The sequence below is a fragment of the Lycium barbarum genome, chromosome 3, assembly GCF_019175385.1.
Source record: "Lycium barbarum isolate Lr01 chromosome 3, ASM1917538v2, whole genome shotgun sequence".
Classification (NCBI taxonomy): domain Eukaryota; kingdom Viridiplantae; phylum Streptophyta; class Magnoliopsida; order Solanales; family Solanaceae; genus Lycium; species Lycium barbarum.
Window position 1 is genome coordinate 92,885,674 of NC_083339.1, and position 14,404 is coordinate 92,900,077.

General features: G+C 34.2%; 1 long non-coding RNA gene across 1 annotated transcript; it reads left to right on the forward strand.

Annotated features, from left to right (window-relative positions):
• The first annotated feature begins 403 nt into the window (after window positions 1-403).
• On the forward strand, window positions 404-2,810 carry LOC132633946 (uncharacterized). The gene is made up of 3 exons (XR_009579957.1): window positions 404-914; window positions 1,465-2,141; window positions 2,343-2,810. It is a non-coding gene; the product is annotated as an uncharacterized LOC132633946 (long non-coding RNA).
• Window positions 2,811-14,404: the final 11,594 nt, after the last annotated feature.

Sequence of the window (14,404 nt, forward strand, 5' to 3'; positions counted from 1 at the left end):
TTCTTTAAGAATTTGTTTGTGTTGTTTGTTCTCATGATAAGTTGATTACACCAGCTAATGTTGGGATTGAATCTCCAAAATTTTGGAAAATATAAAAGATGAATGTATGCCTCTTCACCTGCGATGTGATGTCTTAAATAGATGCCTCTATGAGACGATCACATGTATGTTTATTGTCAACTGGCAGTTTGACATTTACGAAGTTTCTTGCTCAAAATAATTGAGTTGGAAGCACAATTTTCAGAATATGTAATCAAGACAATTCATTTTGATAATGCTGGTTTATATCTAAGCTGGTTTGGCATTGGATGCCTCCATAATATAGTTAAACCATTTCTTATGAGAACAGAGCTTCAGATGTTAGTCTGAGATATAATATATTGCATACAACAACACTTGCATGCATCAAGCACCTGTATTTAAAAAGCAAAGCATCATATATCGGAGAGTTAGAATGTAGAAGCTGTAAAACCTCAGTGGAATCAATTTCGATTTCCAAGGGGGTATAGTTGAGGTCTACTGCCATCTGAAGACCTTGGACAAGTGTGTTGAGTTCCATCTCAAGATGGTTATTAGCAGGAAACTTGACACAATACCCTACTTGCCACTGACCAGTGCAATCTCTTATTACTCCCCCGATCCCTCCTATTTTGATGTTGTCCCTAAAAGCTCCATCAACATTAAGTTTATAACTACCACGGTTAAGGGGATGCCATTTGATCATGATGGATTTATATGTTTTTCTAGTGGGATGGTTGTTGGTCATGTACATATATTCCTGCACACGGGTAATAACCTGGGCAATAGAAACATTATTTGTGATATTATTGAAAATGTTATGGTTTCTATTTTTTCAGATATACCAAAGAGCAAAAGGGTAAAAATAGCTCCAATGGATGCGGGGGTTATGTAAGGTAACATTGCTGTCCCTAAGAGATGTTAACCAGTAAGAAGAAGTAGGAGAAAAGATAGCATTGGTATCAATATTAAACGTCGATCAAAAAGTTCTTGCTAAAGAACAATCGAAGAGAACATATCTGCATTAAGGCAGTGAAAACAACTATTATCAGTAGTGATAGTGAGACGATGAAGGTACATTATGCTAATGTAATAAAAAATATTTTCTGTTATGAAATATATTATGTGGATGTCCATGTAATTCCCCCCACTAATCTTCACCATTATGTCTCACCTCCTCCATGTTCATAACTCTTGTAGAAATAACTCCTGTTACTTCATGACCACTACTCCCACACTTTATTTCTATAATCCCCAAATATTATTACCCATGTTTATGACACACCCTTTGATGTTCTCAATGTATTCCTATAAATAATAGCATTGAATGTAATGGTTACACACTTGAACATACTTGGTTACTTGGATGAAATAAGAAACTCTCTCCTCTCTTTGTCACTTTATTTTTCTTGCTCATCTTTTGATATATTGTACTAACTTTTTTAGGTTGATTTTACAAGAAGTTATCAGCACGAATGCTAGTCTTTGCGCATCAAGAACCGATGGTAGCCTGCTGACACATAAAATATGTGGCGTAAGTTAAATTTCAATTCCTTTTGTCCACAAGGTATGTTTGATTTTTTATTTTTTTTTGGTAATGACAAGGTATGATTAAATACTACTTCTTGTTTGCACTGAATTTTGTTGTTCTGCGACTACCGCCCTACCTATTATGTAGATCTAACAGTGCTTACCATCCTAAACTTCTGTCACTTTTAATTATACTAGAGGAGAGACACACTACATATAACCGTTTAACTTCTAAATGCAGGTGATTGATGCAGTCACTGGGGAATCCAGCAGTCAGGCACACTTACGGGGAGCGAAACATACTTGTTGATCTGCTAGCCAAGGAAGGGGCTAAGGGAAGGTCTTTTTGATGGGATAAAGATTTTGGTAGTTCCTCAGATGTTTACCACTAATGTTATATGGGTAGACATCCTAGAAACTACATTTGGCCTCTTTGCTAAGGAATGTAATATTAATGTGTTGGGCACATCCATCAGACAAATTAAGGGCTTGCCCCCTATTAACATGTGCTTCTACAATTACACTCATTTGTGGCACATTTACACGATCTTGTCTATCAACTCATGGTTATGGAGTGTTGTCTTCCAAAATCGGTGAGCTTATGCTTTAACAGTCTTAACAGTGCTTGTTCAAGTTTGTCCCATAGTAGAGTTCAAGCTTTTCTATGTTGATCAATATGTGAATGGGATATTATCATTTACAATGACTGCCTATCTGGTGTGAAGTTTATTTTGTGTTGCAATATTTGTTCTGTGTAGCAAAAATGATGACTTGTTTCCATTTATTTATTGTAGAGCCATGGATTTACAAGATAGCTTGACTACTCATCTGCTGTGCCATTACTTGGATTTTCACTGATTTTGTCAATCCAAGTCTTGGTTTCTGCGCCTCTGCGTGCCTATACAGACACCTATCAAATGGACTCTGGTAATGTTATCGTCTCGTATTTTAATTTTGGGATACAATGTGTATGCCTTAGCAATAAGATGTTGACAGTTCCTCTTGAGTTGTGCCTATACAAGTACTTATTTTAGTTCACACTAAGTAGTGTATGAGAGAAACTGAAGAAGAAGAGGGGAACAAGAAAGGAAATAATGAAAACAAAGGGGGAGGTCTTAGCCAGAACCGCAGAAGCAAATCTAAATTGGATTTACTAAGTTCAACTGAATTTACTGCCTTCAGGTTGAACAATGTAGGTATATATATGGAAATAAAATTGTGTGTGTCTATAAAATAGATCAGACCAATACTAAACTCACTAAGAGCCCGTTTGGATTGGCTTATAAGTTGCCTATAAGTTGCTTATAAGCTGTTTTTAGCTTTTTTGAGTGTTTGGCTGACCAGCTTAAAGTCATTTTGTGCTTAAAATAAGCTCAAAAAAATAATTGGATCTATTTAATTTAGCTTATCTAAAGCAGCTTATAAGCTGAAAACAGCTTATAAGCCAAAAAAAATAAGTTGGGCTATCCCAACTTATTTTTTTTGGCTTATAAGCTGTTTTCAGCTTATAGGCATAAGCCCATCCAAACAGGCTCTAAGACTAAATGTTGGATTCGTCTCTGACTCTTTAGGCAATCAAACCAAGCTTGTTATTTCCATTTAAACATGAAAGTCGTCACTTGATCAAACAGAGACATGTATTTTAACAACCACACCAAAAGGCGTCAATTTCCTTCTTGTCTATACTGACTTCTTTTAATTCACGCTTCCAGGAGAAACGCTTGGTTTTGGTCCTAGCCTGTATTAATGTAGGCAGCACCTATATTTCAAAAAAATAATTATAAGATAGATATGGAACAGGCTAATGATTATAAGACAAGCAATTAACATAAAGAAAACGGTTATTGCATGTTTACGTCTTAGATTTAACTAATATATATTCAGTAACTGACAATCAGTGTCATCAAAGGCGAAAAGTTTTAAAAATCGCCCCAAATCTAATGGGGCTTTTAGCTCTAAGCCACAGTTAAATTGTGGGCTTTAGTTTAAAAAAAGCACAATGAAGAGGGAAAAAAAATAATACAAAAAAAAAAAAAAAAAAAATATATATATATATATATATATATATATATATATATATATATATATATATCTAATGCGAAAAAAGAAAGTAACAAATTCATTCGGCCGGGAATCACTTGACTTAATAGTTACTTTGAACACTATACCGTAACTCAAGAGCACCTGTACGCATAAAAGGCCCAACATAAAAATATTCGATAATCAACACATATGTACATATGCGAACCGACAAGGTCACTACAACATCACGAGTATCATAAAGCCGGCAAGGCTAACAGGAAAGTATCGTAGACAAAAACAACGCCAACGTGACCATACACAATATTTACCACTATGTCTATGAGCCTCTAAGAGTGTACATATGAACATGTATTACATTAGCAGAAAAATAACAAAAGATAGCAAGTCCGGAGTACTGGCACTTGCTGACATCGCTGGAACTGGAAATCCTACTGCGGATGCTCTCCAATAGCTCTATCAGAGCCTACAGCACAAAATGCAGCATTCCGTGCAATGGGACGTCAGTATGGGTAAAAGTACTGAGTATGTAAGGCTGGAAGTATAACATAAGTAGGACGGAAATACAAAGAGAGTAGAGATAACCTGTCATCTGAGATCGTACAATATGTAATGCATGAATCTTAAAAATCATATGTAAATAAGCACATGTATATATATATATATACACACACCATATAATATAAGTGTTAGTGTTGCGGAACGTGCTACCCTATCCATAAGTGTTAGTGTTGTGGAACGTACAGCCCGATCCATATATGTTAGTGCCGAGGAACGTACGGTCCGATCCATAAATATCATATGTTAATGTCGAGGAACGTATGGCCCGATCCATAAATATCATATGTTAGTGTCGAGGAACGTACGGCCCGATCCATAAATATCATATGTTAGTGCCGAGGAACGTACGGACCGATCCATAATATCATATGTTATATACATATACATAATGTAAATAGCATGCATGAGAGTCCAATAAAAGCCACTACTCAATCGGAGTGACATAATGTCGGTGGCCTCCGAATAAATTATGGAAGTTCGTATCGAGTCCAAAGAAATGACTTAATGATGATAAACACGATAATATGCCAAAAACCAATCAAATAACTAAGACCTCAAGATTTGAGCTACATGACATAGTAATGGAGTGATATATTATGGAATGTTCATGTTCATGCCCTAGTTGGATTCGTACCAAGGAAAGAGAGGAACGAACACCTTACATACCTTATTCGTCAAGCCACCACTTAACGGTTCCCTTACTCCGATGCTTGCCCTTCACCCGAACCTATATAGCGAGAAATAAATATTTAATCATACTTTCATCATATTTCCCATCAACTTATATGTACTAGTTATCGAAGACTAATTTGGGTTACGGAAATTTGAGCAGCATCTCCCCTGTTAATATGCCTAGCCCGAAATCACAATCCAGCAACCAACAACAACAATAACAATACCAATATCAATAACAATATTAACAATACCAGTATATTTCATAAACATCCCACACGATGTTTTATCCAATCTCTCAACCATAAATTCGTTATACGATCATTTAATAACTTCTTCCGTGAATAAGCTTAAGTCAATATTTATAAGGGAAGATTCATACCTCACTTCCACTAGAACCGCAATCTCCTCAATATTCACCTTGAATTCAAGCCAAGGTTCGCCACAATACGATATTATAATCACAACTATACGATGTCCGGACCTAAATCCGAGAATTTCACTTGATTTGCGTCAAAATTTGGTAAATGGAGGTTAGGGGAACTCTCCAGAATATTTGGGAACTTTTGAGAGGTTTTTAGTCTGAAAATAAGAGGGTAAAATCCTTTTTATACTTAGCTAGAGTCAGTTAGCACCGACTCAAAAATTACTCAGCGCGATCATGCTGCCTTGTGGCGCATTCGCGCTGAGTTGTTGGTTTCTCCTCTGCGCGTTTGCGCCATCTTCTGGCGTGTTTGCGCAGGGTTAATTCCCTGCTCTGACAGCCCGTCTTAAAAAGCTCATAATTCTCTATTCTGACGTCTGATCGACACTTGGTTTGTTGCATTGGAAACTAGACTTCCCAAACTTCAATTTAGGCTTTTGTTTCACTTCAAAACTCCTCATATACTATAAGATATCCTTTCCTCAAGTAGGGTCTATATCTCCTCTCATATTTTCCCCAAAGTCCAATAAACTTAATTTCCTTGATTCACTTGTCCTCCAATCCTTCCGTAACTTATTATATGGACTTAAAACCCTTCATATACTATAAGATATCATTTCCTCAAGTAGGGCCAAAATTTCCCCTCATATTTTCCCCAAAGTCCAATAAACTTAATTTTCTTGATTCACTTGTCCTCCAATCCTTCCGTAACTTGTTATATGGACTTAAAACCTCGTAACCATAAGATAAGTGCATCTAATCTCATGTATCCTTGGAGGTAACTCCAATGTCCATACTTAAAACAGCCAACACCTACGAATTTCAACGTACAAAACTATGGGGTGTAACAGTTTAGTACTGCTCGATTCAAGGTAGAACTCATGGACAATAAGGTGCCCGCCTTTAGTGCCTTGCCTACACTGAAGCACAACTTAAGCAAGCGAAGCACCCTCCCTGAGCTTTTCTGAGCTTCAGGGCTTAACTGTGCCTTAAATGAGTTGTTGATAACTATGGTGACATTGTATTTCGACTTGTTGTAATAGGTTCCCTACATTATTTGTTAGGTCAATAATCCCACTTAATGAATGATATTGCCTGCACATATTTTTTATATGATCAGCAACAACTAGGGGTGTTCATGGTTCGGTTTGGGTCGGTTATTGATTAAAACCATAACCAAACCAATTTAGTCGGTTTTTAAATGTCTAAAACCATAACCAAATCAAATAAAATAATAACCACGGTTTGGTTATTGTCGGTTTGGTTCGGTTTGGTTCGATTTTTCGGTTTATGACTAGCAGCCATGAGACTTATCAATAAAACATTAAAAAGTTGAAAAAGACATATATATTTTTTTTTGTTCAAATGATAACTTTTATTTATAGTTTAAGGTGAAATATACATCATAGAAACATTTTCACTATTAGTGATAGTGTAGTACTCAAGTTACCCAAAGTTACTAAACTATTACATATAGAGCTAAAAACTAACTTAGTAGTGGCTGCACCATTTTTGTCATCTTAATACACATACCTGGAAATAAAGTAGAGCATAGGAGTTTTTAGTTGTTGTTTACAAACATACATATTAATTAAACATAAAGACTACCTAAAATTAAAATGAAAATATATGAAATAAAAAAACTTTGTGTAATGATCCCAAACTTTGGAGCAATAATTGCATTTTGCCCTCAATTCTCCCATTTTATTAACAAAACTTTGTGTAAAGATCCCAAACTTCAGATGTTTTTCTATCATTATCCCCAAGGCTAGGGTCTCGATTACAAGGAGTTGTTCTTTTCTGCTTTTTAGGAGGATTACCCACGGAAGAAGTATTAGGGCATTACCATGTGCTTGAGTTACAACAAATGCTGATATTACTGAAGTATCTTCTATAGGAACCTCCAAATCTACAACTTCTGTCCTTTTCATATGAAAAATATTATAAGTTTATGACTCATTCAAACAAGAAAAAAGAAAGGTATAAATTCGAAAAAAAAAAAACAACCTAAAATGAAATGGCTGACAAAGAAAGGCTAAAAATATAAGTTAAAGACATTAGACTCTAACGTGAGCTTCTGTTAGTAGGTTTACACTTAACACTTAAAGAGTTAAAAGACTTAAAGATATGGGCTTGGACATATTCTTAAAAATATGGGCCTTAAACAATCATGTGAAATAAGTAGACCAAAAATCAAATTAATGATTAAAAGGTATAAAATATTTATAATTATTTATGAAAAACTAATATTATACATATAAATAATTATAAAATTTATGTATATAATTTATCGGTTTGGTTCGGTTATTTATTCGGTTATTTTTTAATAGAACCATAATCAAACCAAATATTATCGGTTTTTAAAATTTAAAACCAAATCAAACCAAACCAAATCAAATGTCGGTTTTTTTATTCGGTTTGGTTAAATTTTCGGTTTGGTTTTGGTTTTAACCAAAACCGTGAATAGCCCTGGCAACAACAACAACATGCCCAGCGTGATTCGATTTTTTATATGATCTGATTATGTAAAAATTCAAAGTTAAACTCTTATTTCTGAATATCTACAATACGACTGTACGAAAGGTTACCTAGCTACTTTTGAAAGGATCTCTATTTAAAGCAAGAAATTAACTGGAGAACTTTGTTGTTCGTATTTGGAAGTATTGACATTGTCTTGGGGTACATGTCCATCAAATGCTTTTTGAATGATTCAAAATGCAGCATAGGTCCAATGAGTATCTTCACTTCATCACTTGGGGGGATGGCAATTACTCTTTAGATCGTCATAAATAATGATGCCTTCACTCTGCAATATTGTCATGACATAGCTACTAAACAAAATTCAAGAAGTAATAATGCATTAATTAATAAAAAAAATGAAATGTATTCTACCACCCAATCATGGAGCAAAAAATCTTATCTTTATTTTGATACTTATGGGCCTCTTGAATTCCCTTTTTTCCTATTTCTTAATAGAATTTGTTTTTGTGGGAATATGACTTTTATTAATTGTTTGCTTTATTACTTATAGGAATTCTCTTATTAAGACCTTCTGAATCGATTAGGAGCTCAGATTCATAGTAGAACCACGATTATTGTATAAAAAAGCTAACCTTCTGGCAAAATATTGCTAATATGAGACCTTTAGAATAGTTGAACTTTTGACCAAAGTGAGAAAGTTTGGTGTACGAACTAGTATCCGAATCTCTAAAACATAATGAGGCTCTTTCCAATGTAGCCTGATCCATAGATACGAAGGGCATTTTGTGACCTTTAAAATCAAATTCCATCAAATTTGGAGCTTGAATCTCGACTTGTTCTAGATTTGCCAACTCTGATAATGTTAACTTCTTGAGTTTTTTACTCACGATCTCTATATTTTTCAGGTTATAGCAATGTGTTAGATCCAATTCTGAAATGTTTGAGCGCTTAAAGAATTTGTCTTGAAATGGTTGCTCTATTATGCTGCTACCCTTGAATGTGAGCGTTTGTAAATTATTGTAAGCATTTACAATTTCTATTTTGCAAGGAAGATTATCCTCCTAATGATAAAAAAAACGTCGAAGATTCAGGGCCTGGACTATCACGCTTTCGAGTTTTTTGCACGCAACAAACAAATTCTCCAAATGTACTAGGCCACGAACATGCAATTTGTTTATTCCCTTGATATCGACTAGACGTAGAATCGTGATGAACGACATCTATGGGTAAGTCTTTGGAATTGTTCTTCCAAGATATGGACATGGCACGGGTAAAGTTTCTTCAGATTACAGAATGTAGTGATTCTAGCGGTGCTAATATCAAACTCAAACTTGCACCTGTATATTTTTAATGTTGTCAGCTCTTTAGGTGCAAAAATAGCATCAGGTAAACTATAGTACGAACGAAAATCAAAAGACCGAATTTCTAGCACCCTAATGTTAAGTTTAACCACCAGATTGATCCAACGATCTATATGAGGAGCCAATTCTTGAAGACGATCTCCACAAGTAAGGTTGAATTGTTCAAGACGTAAGTTTTGTTCAACATGGGGTCGTAGGGATTGATTGACCAACTTGACAAACTCTTCCCAAGGCATAGAGCTAAAGGTATCAACATATAGATCTTGACTGCTAAAGGTGTCGACAAGGTCTTGACTGACTACCAGAATAGGTCATGAAGTCCAAAAATCGTACCATCGCTTCGACAAAACACAAGTTCGAGCAGTCTCTTTTGGGTTAATTTCAGTCTATCATAAGATCTGATGAATGATATGCACAAGTAACTCTGATATCTATCCTCGCCATGAACTCTTTTTGCCTCCATCTTTAATAATGCTACATGAAGTCTTTTTGCCTCCTCTTAAAGTAGCAGCCTACGTAATTTACCTGCTGTCGTTTTGCTACCTTATTGGTTATCCTTAGGGTGTCAAATGGACGGGTTGAGCTAATTGGTGAGTTTGACCTACCCAAAAGTTATTTAGGGCAAAAACCGGGTCATAACTCAACCGGCCCCATTCTTAATAAGTTTCATTTACTTGTTTGTCTTTTTATAGTTTGTCTAAGTATCTATTTATAACATATCAAACAAAAAGTTATATTTTCTACAAATATTTTCACAAGATTTCTCATAGGTCAATTTGAGTTATATATCAGCACAACGTTTAAATGGGCGGGTTGGCTGGGTCATGTTGTTAGAACAAGGATACTAATATCTTCCAACACCTCGAACTGAAATAACATCAAATTGTTAGAATACATATAATAATAATAATATTAAGACCCAAAATAGGATTTGCTTGGCTTAGAGGCACGTCAAGACGTTTCTTGAAGATAGTTGGAGTCTCTCCCACGAGCAAACGAGAGAACAAATGACAACTCTATCTTCGGGATTCAACTAAGCCACACAACACGTAGCATTCAACAACGTTGCTCATCTATTCTTGAATCTGTGATTTCACCTCTTGATTAATGTCTCTCAAATATTTTCAAGGGAAAGTATTCTTGAAGTGCTTATCTTTTCAAAGAAAGAAACACTATTTATAGGATAGCAAATATATAACATAAGAGCTTTCATTAAATAAAATTTATAATAGGTTCATGAATTTTGAAATGAAAATGTATCTTCCAAAATAATCTAAAATGTAAAAAATCAAATGAAGTGAAACTTGTGTATTCACATTCATTCATTCATTCTGAAAACTCTTATCAAATTTATTGTTTCAAAATTAATTAAAACATTTGTTCCAACAATCCCGCACTTGTTTCAAGAAATTTTGAAAATTTATGAGACATTAATCTAGTAGCATGCATCAATAATGGTGTCTTTTGGACTTGAACCATTAGCTAGTGAAGAATTTCTAAATCATTGACTACGTAGTGAACGAATCTTGAACTAAGTAGTTCATTGAATGAAGTAGAAAAGTTTTCATGCACATTACTATGTTCAGTGAAAATCAATATCCTTTGACACCTTACGGCCATGAGTCTTGAATCCTTTTATATAAGTGCTTTAAGATTTCCCTGTAAAAAGCTTATACATTACAAAATTTTAGCATAAAAATGATTATAATAATTATGACCAAATATTTATTACCATACTAGTGCAGCGTACGCGCTTTGCGCGTACCTCATGTGAGTGACAACAAACACTTCAGGGAAAAAGTTAGACTTAGCTACAAACTTAGCACAAATTAAGTAAAACAGAAATATACATTAAAATACATATGGATATTCACTTGTTACATTGAACTATTGAAGCAATAGTTGATTTTTTTTATAAAAAAATAAAAATTAAAAAAATTGAATATCTTCTAAACCTGCTATGATTTAAAATTTAGTTGAATCAGTTATATTAAATTTACTAAAATGCTTAGTATGTTTGCAAAGAATACTAAGAAGTAAATACATGTAAGTAAGAAATATGATTATATTAAGTTTCACACATTTAATGTCAGATTAATTAATAAATCTAAATAAACTGAGTATCAAAGATTGTTCTATTGATATATTTTGTTGCCTCTTTGAATGCAACAAAATTAGCTATTTGAAAAACTAATGGTGGAGATGCGATTGTTGCATTCTTGGACTTTACTCAATGAAATTTCATATTAAGTTTAAAATAAAATTACTCTGTTTCTCAATAATTTTCGCATAGCTTCAACCACAAAATATTTATATTTGACCGAGTTCCCAAGTGGATGCTTTAAAAGTTGGAAATTTTTAAAATGGTTCAAGGGAGTAATTTTCGACCAAAATTTATTCGTACCGAGTGTTTATACCAAATCAATAAATGTAAAACATATACTATCTTGCATATACACTTTTTAATACTTAATCGCGGTTAAGTATATTTATTTTGATTTGTTGATTATGAAGGTTAATTATTTTGTTAAGTGTGAATTAATTAACAAAAAATTAAATTAATTAAAGCATGACAAGAAAAGCAAGTTAAACAGACTTGACTTGAAAGACAAAGCAAGATGAAAAGATCCGGCTTCGCAATTCTCCTCAAAAACAATTAACCCATTAAAGCAACTAATATTATGAAGGGTATGACAATCAAAATAAAACAAACATGGATAATAAAAGAACGGAGCCCGACACTTTTGTAACCCAAAAAAAAAATTGGAATCAAACTAACCCATTAAAAAAAAAACCAAACTAGGCTTCACGCACAGATTCTGTGCGTGAAACCCCTACCAAAAACTCCTCTCATTTCCAGCATACTCTTCTCTTTCATTTCCTCCATTTTCACCCTTTCAACACACTTTTGCACTCCCAAAAACATGTCTCAAAGTTTTGAAACTTCAAAGTTTGCTATACAACCCGATATTTGTGAATGCAGTTATTACTGTAAACTAAAAACATCAAAGACCCAAGATAATCCGGATCGCCATTTTTGGCGTTGTAAAGTGTCCAAAGTACGTGTTTTTACATTTTTTAGTGTTTTTTTTCACGTTATCCATATATTTTACTTTAAAAAACTGATTTTCTTGTAATGTTTATAGGATATGGGCGGTTGCAAACACTTTCGGTGGGAAGATAACATTCACGTGGATAAAACGGTGGCAGCGAAGTTTAAAAATTCACTTTTTGATAGAGATACCACAACTTCACGTATCTCTAGAGATACCGCTAAGTTGGACTCGCAATTTAAGCTTGTGGGAGCAGAAGAAAAACTTGAACTTTTGGAGGTCTTGCTCACCGGTTCCGAAAAAAAAATGAATTTTGGTGAAGGCTAAACTTAGAGACGCTCAACATGAGAAAATAGCTTTGAAAGAAAAACTTAATTTGTGGAAGATTATTTGTGCTATCTTGTTGTTGTTCATTATTTATATGTATTTTGTTTATTAAGTTTAATATTTCTATGGATTATGTTTTTTACTAGTTGTACCTTTTCCCCTATAATGTAATATCCTTTATGTACTAATTTATTTGTATTTTTTTATTAAATTGTCAATTAATAATAGACTTTAACAATAAACTTTGAAGAATTAAAAACATGCCAAACTAATTCAAATTTATGACTTCATCATAAAATAAAAATACAAATTAGCAGCCTTAGTCTGAAACTTAAATGACCCATAATCTAAGACAGTGAGCCTAAATAGACCCTAATCGTCATCAGAATAAAAGTCATCAATATCGTCCTTAGAACGATATTGGCGGTCTCTTAACACATATTTTTTTTCAGGAGATGTTAGCTCTCTATCGGTTGATGATGCTTGTTCTTCGGCCAACTTTAGCATGTAAAATCTACAACGTGTTGCCAGCATTCTGTTGTTTTCTTTTCTAATCCTTTGTACGGCAAGCTCGCAAGTTGCTGGACCTACTCGAGTCATGGTTATTGAGTACCTTGTTGGGATTTGAGCGCTGAGATTTTCCAAGTTACGAACAAGACGTTCTGATTCGGCAATCCGATGTGACCATTCTCGGCGTAAACCGCAATAATATTCTCGTGGATCTGAATATTTCACACTGCAGAAATCATCATTACACTCTATAAGAAGGTGGGGATTTAGCTCGTCTAGTTTGAAATCACTGGTATCACTCGAAAAATTTGCTATGATTTGAACTCTCATCATCACTGCTATTTGATTCTTTTGGAAGGAGTAAAGACCAAGCTGAGTTTCTACTACTCGACATTGAATACGTTGTAGTCTAATAACAAAAAAAAGGCTACTTATATAGTTGCAAACCCCCAAGTACCCTCGGGGGAGGGGGGGTCTTTATGACCCTACCTACTTACCTTATTATAAAAAAAATATTAATCTTCATCAGACATTTCACAGTCCGAATCTCACTTGGATCTAAATCTTGTGCTACCATGTATGCCATATTCTACCCTATGGTAACGTATTTGCATCCGATTGTTCTCTTTGCGAAAACGATTAAGATCAAAATTAAACTCTTGTGGAGTTCCGCGAGGCATTAACATAGCACGTTTTTTTGGGTGTTTAAGCCCTACTGAAGCCAACTTTTGCTCCAGTGCTTCAGCCTCCCTAACACGCCAATTTCACTCCTCTCTCATTATTTTATTGTATTCTTGACTGAATCTTTTGTTAGGGTTATTTGAGTAATGAAAATCATCATCATCTAGTTCTCATGTCCTACCCATTGCTTCAAATATGTTTGTTGGGGTAAAACATGTAATAGAATCAAGATTACCAAATTGGGTGTAGAATGTCATGATAACTCATTTTAAAGTGAATACTAGTTGTTTGTCAATCATGTTATATATAGTACTGCATTTTTTTACCATTTATTTGAATTTAATTCATATTACGCAATGTTTCAATGCGCAATAGAACATGATTTGACAACACATCATGCATGCCAATTTCAGCTTTTTTATGACACGTAAAGGACCGATTTGACAATACAATGTTGCATTTTTTGACCGTTTATTTGAATTTAATTCATATTACGCAATGTTTCAATGTGCAATAGAACATGATTTGACAACACATCATGCATGTCAATTTCAGTTTTTTTATGACACGGAAAGGACCGATTTGACAATACAATGCTGCATTTTTTGATCGTTTATTTGAATTTAATTCATATTACGCAATGTTTCAATGCGCAATAGGGGTCAATATGAATCTATTTAAGAAGAATGTTTGACGAGGTAAAAACCCTTCAATTTCATAAGTCTAAGTCTCTTAAGTCATTCAAA